Genomic DNA, 12,834 nt, shown 5'->3' on the forward strand with positions numbered 1-12,834 from the left:
GCCATCAGTGGAAAGAGAGGCCCATTGGTCGTGCAAACTTTATATGCCTAGTACAGGGGAACAACAGGGCCAAGAAGTGGGAGTGGGTGGTTGGGGGAGTGGGTGGGAGAGTGGGTGGGGGACTTTTGGGATAGCACTGGGAATGTAAATGAAATAAATACCTAATTAAAAAATAAGAAAAGAAATTTAGAGCAAAAGATGGAACAGAGACTGAGGAAATAGCTAACCAATAACCAGCTCAACGTGGCATTCCATGGACAAGCACCAATCCCTGACCCTATAAATTATCTGTTATGCTTGCAGACAGGAACCTAGACAATTGTCCTCTGAGGGGCTCTGCACCGAAGCTGACTGTAACAGATGCAGATAGTCATAGCCAAACTTTGGACGGATGTTGGTCAGTCTTATGGAAGAGTTGGGGAAAGAATTGAAGGCCCGAAGGGGACATGAATGCCATAGGAAGATCCATAGTGCCAACTAACCCTTAGGAACTCTCAGAGACTCAGCCAACAACTAAAAAGCATACATGGGCTGGACAGAGTTCCCCCAGCTTTAGCACATATGAAGCAGATGTGCAACTCAGTGTCCAAGTGGGTCCCCCAACTGGAGTAGGGACTGTCTCTAAAACCATTTCCTGATTGTGGAATCCATTCCCCAACAGGGCTGCTTCAAAGGGAGAGGATATGCCTAATCCTGCAGAAAGGTGATATGCCATGAAGCATTGGGGGTTGAGGGGAACCTGGTGTGGAGAGAAGAGGGGACAGTGATTGGGAGGTAAAAAAAAATTAACAAATAAATTAATTAATTTTAAAAAGTTTCAGTGTGACCAAATTTTTCCCATGTAAATGTAACCATATTTAGATGGTTTGGTATGATTCATGGATATTTTAACTCATTTTATTTGTATATATGAGTGTTTATAATGTATATAAGGCTCTGTTGCAAGTGCCTGCCTGGTGCCTATGTGTGGAAAAAAGAGAACATCAGATCTCCTTGGAACTGGAGTTTCAGACTACTGGGAATTGAACTTGAGTCCTCTTGAAGAGAAGCCATGGCTTTTAATTATGGGACCATCTGTGTTACTTTGATTTACAAACACTTTGACAGTAGGTCTACAAAGCTCTTTTTCTTTGCTGTAGGACACACATACATTTACATTCTCTTAGCTCCTTGGTTCCCAAAATAACATACTTCATATCTTGTCCTTTAGGGCTTTTGCAATTTACTGACTATTTTATTCTTTATTTCTAATTGGTCCTTAGGAATTTGTTTTTAGCATTAAAGCATTTTTATTCCACCTAGACCTTCTATGCAGGAGTTACTGAAATGTAAACAATTAAAATAGCTAGTAGGTATTTACAGCAACCCTGCAGTGAATCATTTGTAGTGTGGATAATCACTTCCTAATTTATGTGTTTTCTAAACTCAGATTTATCCATTGGAATGTAGTTCTTATGCCAGGAGTAAGTGACTTTTTATAATATGTCACTTTTAAAAATATAAGTTCAAAGGTAAAATGTGGTACCATATTGTCACTCTGTGATATATTAACATCCCTAAACAATAAAATTTCTCCTTTTTCAATAAGGTGACGAGGTTTGTGCCTAAGAATAGTTTTTATTTGGCTAGAATCATTGGGAGTTCAGAGTTGTCTTCTAAGACAGTTAGTGTCAGATGATTTTAAAAAGACATAAGGCATTTTAATACCCTCCAAGAACACAGAGGAACATAGAGGTCTTATTTTATTGCTCTGAGGAAAATGTACATCACACTTTGTTTTTCCAAATGAAATGATGTAAAATTATTTCTTTTTCCATCTTATATTGCAAATATTTATTCTATCTACTAACGGTAGGGTCAAGATAAATATCAAAAGTGATGATGCATCTCAAAATAAGGAGATTTTTAAAAATTGCTTTTATTTTTTTATAGTTCAGCTATTACCCCCCTCGCAGTTCCCTCTCCCACAGTTCCTCAACCCATTCCTTTTCCCACTGTCTCCAAGAGGTTGTTCCCCACTCCCCTCTCTGCCCAGCCTCTCTACTCTCTGGGGCCTCGAGAATAGGTGCCCCTTCCTCAACTGAGGCTAGACAAGGCAGTCCTCTATGGATGTGTCAGTGCCTCAGACAATGTTCTGTATGCTGTCTGGCTCATGACTCAGTGTCTGAGAGATCTCAGGGATCCAGATAAGTTGAGACAGCTGGTCTTCCTATGGGGTGGCTCTCCTCCTCAGCTTCTTCCAACCTTTCCCTTATTCAACCCTAAGAGTCCCTGACTTCAGTCCAGTGGTTGGGTCTAAGTATCTGCATCTGTCTCAGTCAGCTGCTTGTTTGGCTTCTCAGAGGACAATCATGCTAGGCTCTGTAAGCACACCATAGTCTCAGTAATAGTGTCAAACCTCAGAGCCTCCCTTTGAGATGGATCCCATGTAGGGCCAGTCACTACATGGACTTCCTTTCCCTCAGTCTCCTCTCCATTTTTGTCCCTGCAGTTCTTTTAGACAGAAACAATTCTGGGTCAGAGTTTTTGAATATGGGATGGCTGCCCATCATTCGCTTGATGCCCTGTCTTTCTACTGGAGATGGACTCCACCAGTTCCCTCACACCACTGTTGGGCATTTCCTCTAAGGTCCCTTTGTTTGAGTACTGACAGTCTCTCACCTCCCAGGACTCTGGTGTTTTCTAGAGGGTCACCTAACCTCCTCCTGCCCCCTGCCCCCCACTGAGGTTGCATATTTCCATTCATTCTGCTGGCCCTCAGGGTTTCTCCTGAGGTCTCCCCTCACCAAATAACTGATCATGTCCCCCTTCCTCCTCCCTCTCCCATCTCTCACCCAGGTCCCTCCATCCCTCTGCCTCCCTTGATTATTTTCTTCTCCTTCCCAATCAGGATAGAGGCATCCTCACTTGGGCCTTTATACATGTTAACCTTGAGTTCTGAGGATGGTATCCTAGGGATTTTGTAATCTTTGGCTAATATCTACTTATTAGTGAGGACATACCATGTATGTCTTTTGGGGTCTGAGTTACTTCACACGGGATATTTTCCAGTTCTGTCCATTTGCCTGCAAAAATCATGATGTCCTTGTTCTTAATTACCGAATAATACTCTATTGTGTAAATGAAGCATATTTTCTGTATGTATTCTTCATTTGTGGGATATCTGGATTGTTTCCAGTTTCTGGCTATTACAAATAAGGCCACTAATAACATAATAGAGAGCGTGTCCCCGTGGCATGGTGTGGCATCTTTTGGGTATATAAGCACAGGAGTAGAATAGCTGGATTTTCAGGTAGGTTTATTTCCAATGTTCTGAGGAAACTCCATGTTCATTTCCAGCATGGTTGTTCCAGTTTGAAAACCCACCAACAATGGAGAGGTATTCCTCATTCTCCCCATCCTTGCCAACATGTGCTGTCATCTAAGATTTGATCTTAGCCATTCTGATTGGTGTAAGGTAGAATCTCAGGGTCATTTAGATTTGCATTTTCCTGATGACTAAGTACTTTGAACATTTCTTTGAGTGATCTTGGCCATTCAAGATTTCTCTCTTGTGAATGCTCTGTTTAGCTCTCTACCTTATTTTTTTCATTGGGATGTTTGGGTTTCTGGAGGTTAGCTTGCTTCTTGAGTTCTTTATATGTTTTGGATATTACCCCTCTATAGAATGTGGGGTTAGTGAAGATTTTTTTCCAAACTTGAAGGTTGCCGATTTGTCCTATTAACTGTCTTTTGCCTTACATATGCTTTTCAGTTTCTTGAGGTCCCATTTATCAATTCTTGATCTTAGAGTCTGATCCATTGGAGTTCTCTTTAGGAAATTCCCCTGTGCCAATAAGATTGAGCCTAGTTCCCACTTTCTCTTCTACTAGATTTAGTGTATCTGGTTTTATGTTGAGGTTCTTGATCCACTTGGACTTGAGCTTGTGCAAGGTGACAACTATGGATCTATTTTCATTTTTCTACATAGAAACTGTCACTTAGACCAGCATGATTTATTGAAGATTTTTTTTTTTTTTTTTTTTTTTTACCCATTGTATATTTTTGGCTTCTTTGTCAAAGATCAAGTATCTATAACTGTGTGGGGTTATTTCTCAGTCTTCAGTTCTATTCCAGCCTGTCTGTCATGTACCAGTACTATCCAGTTTTTACTGCTATTGCTTTGTAGTGCAGCTTGAGGTCAGGGATGGTGATTCCCCCAGAAGTTCTCTTATTATTAAGAATTATTTTTGCTATCCTTGGTTTGTTGCTTTTCCCTATGAACTTGCAAATTTCTCTTTCCATGTCTGTGAAAATTGTGTTGGAATTTTGATGGAGATTTTGTTAAATTTGTAGATTGCTTTTGGTAGGATGGCCATTTTTACTATGTTAATCCTACCAATTCACAAGTATGGGAGATCTTTCCATTTTCTGAGGTCTTCTTTGATTTCTTTCTTGAGAGACTTGAAGTTCTTGTCATATAGATCTTTCACTTGCTTGACTGGAGTTGCACCAGGATATTTTACATTATTTGTGACTACTGTGAATGGTGTTGTTTCCCTATTTTCTTTCTCAGCCCATTTATTTATCCTTTGAGTAGAGGAGGGGTATTGATTTGTTTGAGTTAATTTTATATCCAGCTAATTCATTGAAGTTGTTTATCAGGTTTAAGAGTACCCTGGTGGAATTTGGGGGTGGGGGTTCACTTATGTATACTATTATATCATCTGTGGCCATGATACCTTGACTTGGTATTTGCCAATTTATATCTCCTTGATCTCCATTTGTTGCCTTATTGCTCTACCTAGATCTTTGAGAAATATATTGAATAGATATGGGAAGAATGGGTATCCTTGTTTTGTTCCCGATTTTATTGGGATTGCTTCAAGGTTTTTTCCTTTTAATTTGATATTGACTGTTGATATATTGATTTTATTGTGTTTAGGTATGGGCCTTGAATTCGTGATCTCTCCAATACCTTTAACATGAAGGGGTGTTATAGTTAAAAACTTTTCCAGCATCTAATGAACAGAATTATATAGCAGTGGAAGATGGGGAACTTGGGGTAGCAACTAGAAAGTCCCAGATGCCAGGGAAGCATGAGGTACCCAGGACTCAATGGTTATGATATTAGCCCAACTATCTGGGAGATAGAACTTGTCAAGACCATCTCCAGGACATAGGCACTGCCCCAAGATGAGAGATGGGGCCACCCACCAATCTCAAAAACTTTACCCAGAATTGTTCCTATCTAAAGGAAATGCAGAGACAAAAAACCGGAGCAGAGATGAAAGCAAAGGCCATCCAGAGACCGGCCCACCTATGGATCCATTCCACCTGTAGATATCAAACCCTATTGCTGATACAAAGAAGTACATGCTGACAGGAGCCTGATATAGCTGTCCCCTGAGAGGCTCTGCCAACATGTGACTGATACAGATGCAGATACTCACAGTCAACCATTGTACTGAGCCCTGGGAACCCAATGAAAGAGTGAAGGGAAGGACTGAAGGAGCTGAAGGAGATTGCAACCCCATAGGAAGAACAATGACAACCCCCCCCCTTCGAGGTCCAAGGGATTAAACCACCAGCCAAAGAGTACACACTGAGTGACCCATGGCTTCAGCTATATATGTAGCAGAAGATTGTCTTATCTGGCATCAGTGGAAGGTGAGGCCTTTGGTCATATGGAGGCTTAATATCCCCCCATAAAGGGGTGCTAGAATGGTAAGGTGGGAATGGGGGGGTGGGTAGGGGAGCACCCTCCTAGAGACAAAGGGGAGGAGTGATGGGATGGGGAGTTGCAGAGGGGAAACCGGGATGGGGACAACATTTGAAATGTAAATAAATAACACACAGAGAGAGAGAGAGAGAGAGAGAGAGAGAGAGAGAGAGAGAGAGAGAGAGAGAGACAGAGAGAGACACAGAGAGACAGATGGAGACAGAGATACAGAGACAGAGATGGAGACAGAGATACAGAGACACAGAGAAATACAGAGAGAGACAGAGAGACAGAGACAGAGAGAAGAAAAACTTGAAGCACATATGGACTCAGAGGGAAAGGCCAGACAGGAGGACTGTTAAAAGTTTCTTGCCAGCCTGGACAACATAGTGAGTTCTGGGTTAGCCTAAACTACAGAGTGAGAATCTATCTAAAACAACAATATGCAGCCCCCGTGAAAGTGCTTTTCAACCCCAAAGTAGTCGTGACCCAGAAAGAACTGCTACTCTAGAAGACCCAACCTCTGATGGTAGGAACTTACCTATTTGAACTATGAGGGAATAAATCTCTTCAACTTTTACCCAATACTTCGGAAAAGCCCAGTACCACATCCACCTGAGTCAAACCTCAGCATCACTGTTGTTTCAACTTGACGGCCTGTGACACAGTAGTGCTACAGCCCTAAGGAGTGGATAAAACCTTACATGATCAGTATCTTCTCTGTATTTAATACTTTACAATATTCCAAGATGTGAATACTATATAAAATATGATGTACAAATGAGAGGGAATTACAGAAAGGGCTTCCTCTATTACCCTTGTACTGCATATGCCCATGAGTCTAAAACTCAAATGATGCTTTAAGATAACTCCTTTTATCTCTTCCTATACCCTTACATGCGGGACTGCAAGTATCATGATAGACTAGAGGACTAACAGGATTCAAATTTAGGTTTTCTCTTCTCACAGAAATTACATATTTTCTTTTCCTTAAATCCAAAATGGATGTATTTTAAATGCTCTATAAGAATGGAAATTGGCATCTATAGAAAATATTTAAGCCAAGGAGGCGCCTTTACAAACTCTGCCACTCAACATAACTCCAACTGAGAAAGAGGGTGGTAGCTGGCATCTGTGGCTTTATAGTGCTTCAGTGTACTAAGAGGGGTAACAAATAAAAGCTACATCTGATCTTGTTTATAAGAAAAGGATTGGCTTTCTACATCCTTGGCCTGGGAAGCAATTCAAAATGATTTTTGGAACCTTTTATAGTAGGGCACACAGTGAGCAATCATGGAAGCCAGGTTTAATGCACAGCATAAGCAGAGTTCTTAAGCTTGAGATCAGCTTTGCAGGGAAAAGAGTGTGAAGAATTAGGTAATATTTATATAAACCATTTTTTTTTTCTCTACTCATTTTTTACCCTACTTTGTTGGCCAACCTTAACACCCTGGAACTTAAATGTTGGGCTTGTTAAGCTTCCTTAAATCATTACAATTTCATCAATCCTGCTCAACAGAAATAAAAAAACAAACAAACATATACTTCAACTTAAATGTTCTTATGCTTTTTGAGATCTAATATGTCATGCGCTTTATTATTGTTGTTATTATTACAATGTAACTAATACTGTTTATTTTAAGTTTTCATTACACATATTTTTGTGCTACTTTTCTTAATTACTTTGTACATGCTCTGACAAGGTGGACACCATATTGTGAAGTTTTATAAAATTGGAGATATGTTTGGAGGATAGCTGGGGTATTGTTTGCTAGTGAGATAGCTCAGTGGGTAAAGGTAATTTGGCACCAAGCAGAATGACCAGAGCCAATGTAATGGAAGTGATTAACTTACTTCTGCCAGTTTTTCTCAGACTTCCCCCCACACAAATAAATACATGTATCAAAAGTTATAAACACTCACTTTCTTATCTTGCTATGGATCATTGATAAGATCATTAAATTGAAATTTTATGATCAATTCTGGTGTGTACATGCTAGGTATTCCATGAAGTAGCTCTATAGCTGTGAACCTTTCCTCACAGAAATAGTCAGCTAAGTGGTCTTAAGAACTATTTTATGAAAATAAGAAAGATCAGTATCTTCAGTCAATGACTTAGAGTATTAAATTTCTCTTTTCAAATCCTGAAAACCAAAAATAAAACTAACAAAAACGTAAGACACATGGAAAATATATGTAACATAGTACAGGAGTTTAATTTCATTTGCAAAGACTTTTTCCATATTCAGAGATTCAAGGTAAAAATATCATATGGCTGGTTCTACAAGAAGTGTACCATAATTTAATTTACAAATATCTTTGACAGCAGGATTTCAAAAGATTTAGAGTATTTTAAGCTGATGTTTCTGGTGAAAAAGAATGAAAAGTAAGCTGAAGGCACAGCTCAGTGTCTTAACTGTGAAAGCATAACTGTGGGTGAAATAAAGAAATACAGACCAGATGTAATAATACAGGCATGGAGTTTGGGTTTAGAGTAATCGAAATTCACCATATGTGTTAGATGAATTCTCTCAAATTTCAGAGAGAACATATGGTACACGTCAATCAACTTCCTGCTGAATTTTTTTGGCATTGGTCTACAGTGAATTGGTTAAGAGACAGATCATTTATTCAGAGAGGTAGATTTTAGAATGACAACATTACCGTGCTACAAAATCTGCAGAGATGTGAGCAATATATGTACCCAAACAGAAAGAAACTTTTCAAAAATAAATGCTGTTTTTTTTCCTTAGACATTTAGAAAGTCATTCAGTGTGTGTGTAAGATCTAAATTCAGGAATTTTAAACTGCCTTAAATTATTAAGAATTCATCACTCCAAAAGTATGAGATATTTAATTTTTATGAAAGAAGATAGGTGCGAGTCTGTCGATATATTTTAGTCACTATATTATCTAGTTAGTAAGTCCCAAATATTTAATATACATAATGCAGGTTGATCAAGATGTTTTGTGGCAGTAATCATTCTGTGAGGGCCATATTTAGTTAATTATAAGATGATGTCTTTTCAACATGAACTTCTGTCTTTTTTTCTCTTGAAGTTAAGTGTGTATTCAATTGATCTAGTAGCCTAACCAGCTACCACATCCAGGAATTTACTCACTTCATGTTCTATTCTGAGATTTGGATGTGGTATCATTGCTTTTCCTATGTCGTTTACAACCACAGCAAAAGAAGCTGTATTGCTTGGAATCAGGCTCCCACCTGAATATGCCTTGAATAGAATGTTTCAAAATTCCATAGATAGCATCATTTTTATATTTAGCTTATTTTCAAAATTTTATAAAATATTTTCATTAAGATATTTATTGAATGGGTTTGTGTGTGTAAAATATTCTATCGGAATAACACCTGAATATAAATGAAACTTTATATATATATTAAATCTTTTTTGAAAGAGCATTGTGAGAATATACCTTTTTAAAAGACCTATAAAGCTGTGTTATTATAACTATCAAAGACCCCTGCAACAATGGTAATCAAAAACTATGACACTGTAAATTCTGATAATTATAATGTGTACAAATATTATTAGATAATGTTTAGTGAGTATATTATCTCTGTTTGTAAAGTTCAAATAAATATGAATGTACAATGGTTAGAAGATGTAAAGTTAGATTGGAATAAGTTATATGAACCTTTAAAAACCCACTTGAGAATATATATATATTTGTGAAGTAACATATATTAGTTACATATATAGGGTAAGAAAGATTGGATGTGGTTTTTTTGTAAAATGAAAATATGAATATTTTTCTGTAAAAATTTATGTATCAGAGAGGAAAATGAAACAAAAGTATTGACAAATAATTACTTCCAAAATATTCATAAAAATTAATCTTTTCTATCACTGTCTGGAGCAATACATCCTGAGCATATGTGACATTCTAATACCTTAATTTTCAAAACATGTAAGGGCTCATTTATGTTGGAATCTTACATGAGTGTCAATGTCCCAAACTCAAGGATATATGGTGCCCTTAATTTTGTAATTTTGTGTCTTAACATGGTAATAGTTTCATGAATTTTCCATAGAAAAAAAAAGAAAAGACTCACAAATCTATACAATGCTACTTCCAAAAATACTCATTTATTACTCTCTGCTGTGTGGATGGTACCAGACAGAGGACACCATTTAGATTTTCACCCAGGTGCACAGACACACTCCATCCTCAAAACAGAGGCAAAAGCTGCTTGGTAGATCAAGCAACACTCTGAAAGCTGTTGATATACACAGTAAAACGTACCTTAGGGCTGGCTCTCACCCATTTTTCTCAAAGATAAGCAAATTTGAGTGAATGAAGGAGTCATTCAACTTCTAGAGTTGAAAGTGTCTTTGGAAAAACTTCAAGCAATTCCACTAACATCAGGGACAAGGCAAGGCTATACACTCTCTTCATATCACTTCAATATAACACTTGAAATTCTAGCCAGAGCAATAAGGGAACTAAAAGGGATCACATTCATACAAATTGGAAAGGAAGAATTAAAAGCATCATTATTACCAGATGATATGATAGTATACATAAGTGACCCCCAAAACTCTACTAATGAAATCCTACAGCTGATACTTTTATCAGAGTAGCTGAATATAAAATTAACTTAAAATAAGTAGCTCTCCTTTATACAAACAATAAATGGACTGATAAAGTAATCAGGAAAACAACACCCTTCACAAGAGCCACAAATAATATACAATATCATGGTGTAGCTCTAACCAAGCAAGTGAAAGACCTGTATGAAAAGTACTTTACCTCTCTAAAGAAAGAAATTGAAGAAGATATTAGAAGATGGAAAGATCTCTCATGTGTATGGATTGGGGGAATAACCACCATAAAAATGGCCATCTTACCAAAGGCAATCTCTAGATTCAATGCAATTCACATTCAAATTCCAACACAATACTTTACAAACTGTGACAGAGTAGTTCTTAATTTCATATGAAAAACCAAGAAGTCCTAGGAGAGCTGAAACAATTCTGTACAATGAATGAACTTCTGGATGTATCACCATCCTTGATTTAAAGCTGTACTACAGAACATCACTAATAAAAACTGCATGATATTAGTATAGAAACAGACAGGATGAACAATGGAATTTAATCAAAGACCCAGAAATAAACCCACACACGTATGAACAGTTGATTTTTGACAAAGAAGCCAAAACCATCCAGTGGAAAAAAAAGCATCTTCAATGAAAATAGATCCATATTTATCACTCAGCACAAAACTCAACTCCAAGTGGATAAAGACCACAACATAAAATCTGATAAACTAAATATAATGGAATAGAAGGTGAAAAATAGATTTGAACTCATTGGTATAGATGACAACTTCCTGACCAATAGCTCAGACACTAAGATCAACAGTAATAAAGGAATGAATTGAAACTGAAAAGTCTCTGTACACTGTCAACAGAACAACATTGCATCCTACAGATTGGGAAAAAGATCTTCCCAAATCCTACATCTGACAGAGGGCTAATATACAATATTTATAAGGATCTCAATAAGTTAGACACTAACAACACCACTCAATTAAAAATTGGATACACTGTTAAACAGAATTCCCAACCTATAAATCTCAAATGGCTGAGAAACACTTAATGAAATGTTCAATGTCCTTAGTCTTTAGAGAAATGCAAATCAAAATGACCCTGAGATTTCATTTTATACTCATAGAATTTATAAGATTCAAAAACTCAAGCAATAGCACATGCTGGCAAGATGTGGAACACGGGAGACACTCCTCCATTGCTATCGAAAGTGCGAACTTGTAAAACCACTCTGTAAATCAATATGGCAGTTTCTCAGAAATTTGGAAACAGTTCTCCTTGAAGACCCAACTATACCACTCTTGTGCATATACTCAAAATATGCTCCACCATACCACAAGGACACACACTTCACCATGTTCATAGCAGCTTTATTCATAAAAGCCAGAAACTGGGGGGGGGGGACCAGATATCCATCACCTTCAGAATGGATAAAAGAAATGAGGTTCATTTATACAATAGAATACTACTCAGCTATTAAAATCAAGGACATCAAGAAATTTGCAGGCAAATGGATGACACTAGGAAATATCATTCTCAGTGAGGTAAGTGAGACCCAAAAGGACATCAATGGTATGCACTCACTTATAAATAAATATTAGCCATAAAGTACATAAAGGATAACCAAGCTACACTCCACACACTCAAAGAAGCTGAACAATACAACCCACAGACCATAGGAAGAAAGACCTTGGATGGAGTATGGAAGGAGTATGGCTGCTTCAGTCCTGCATTGAGGGGAGACCAGGATGGTCTCGGGAGGTAGAGGGAGGAGGGGCCTGGGAGGGAGAGAGAAAGAAAGGAAATAAGGGGGTCAGTATCAGGCACTGGAGGGGCAGGGACATAGGTATAGAAGGTCAGTAAATAGAAAAAAAATACATAGCAGTGGGGCATGAGGAATGGGGGATAGCCACTGGAGGGTCCCAGATGCCAGGAAAATGAGAGGCTCCCAGGACACTACGGAGATAACTTTAGCCAAAATGTGCAGGGAAGGGGAGAAAGAACCTGTAAAGACCACCTCCAGTAGATAGACATGGTCCCCAGGTGAGAGATGGGGCCTTCCACCCATCTCAAAACTTTTAACCTATAAATGTTCCTGTCCAAAGGATAGACAGACAAATACATGGAGCAGAGACCTTAGGAAGGGAGCAGAGACTGTAGGAAGGGCTATCCAGGGACTGCCTGACCTGGGGATCCATCCTGTCTGTAGACACCAATCCTGATACTGCTGCCTTTGCCAAGAGAAGTTTGCTAACAGGAACCGGGTGTGGCTGTTTGTTGGGAGGTTCGGTCAACAACTGCCTGATGCAGATGTGGATGCTTAGAACCAACCATTAGAGTGAGCTCGAGGGTGGGTGACCTGGTAGAAGGACTGGAGGAGAAGAGGGGGTTTGCAACTCCATAGGAAAAACAACATCTGCTGGCAGGACCACCCAATGCTCCCAGGAACTAGACAACCAAGGAGTGCATAAGGAGGGAAAATGGCTCCAGATTCATATGTAGCAGAGGATGACCTTGTCTGACATCAATGGGAGGGTAGGCGCTTGGTCCTGTGGAGATT

The 12,834-nt window shown here is 38.5% G+C and overlaps 1 long non-coding RNA gene across 1 annotated transcript in view; it reads right to left on the bottom strand.

Annotated features, from left to right (window-relative positions):
* LOC110311197 overlaps positions 1 to 12,553 on the bottom strand; it is a 17,165-nt gene extending 4,612 nt beyond the window's left edge. Inside the window, exons 1-2 of the long non-coding RNA XR_002379937.1 lie at positions 12,461 to 12,553; positions 6,243 to 6,382 (exon numbers count right to left, since the gene is read on the bottom strand). This is a non-coding gene — a long non-coding RNA (uncharacterized LOC110311197). The remainder of the gene's footprint in view (positions 1 to 6,242; positions 6,383 to 12,460) is intronic.
* Positions 12,554 to 12,834: the final 281 nt, after the last annotated feature.

Source organism: Mus caroli, chromosome 16, assembly GCF_900094665.2.
Source record: "Mus caroli chromosome 16, CAROLI_EIJ_v1.1, whole genome shotgun sequence".
Classification (NCBI taxonomy): Eukaryota; Metazoa; Chordata; class Mammalia; order Rodentia; family Muridae; genus Mus; species Mus caroli.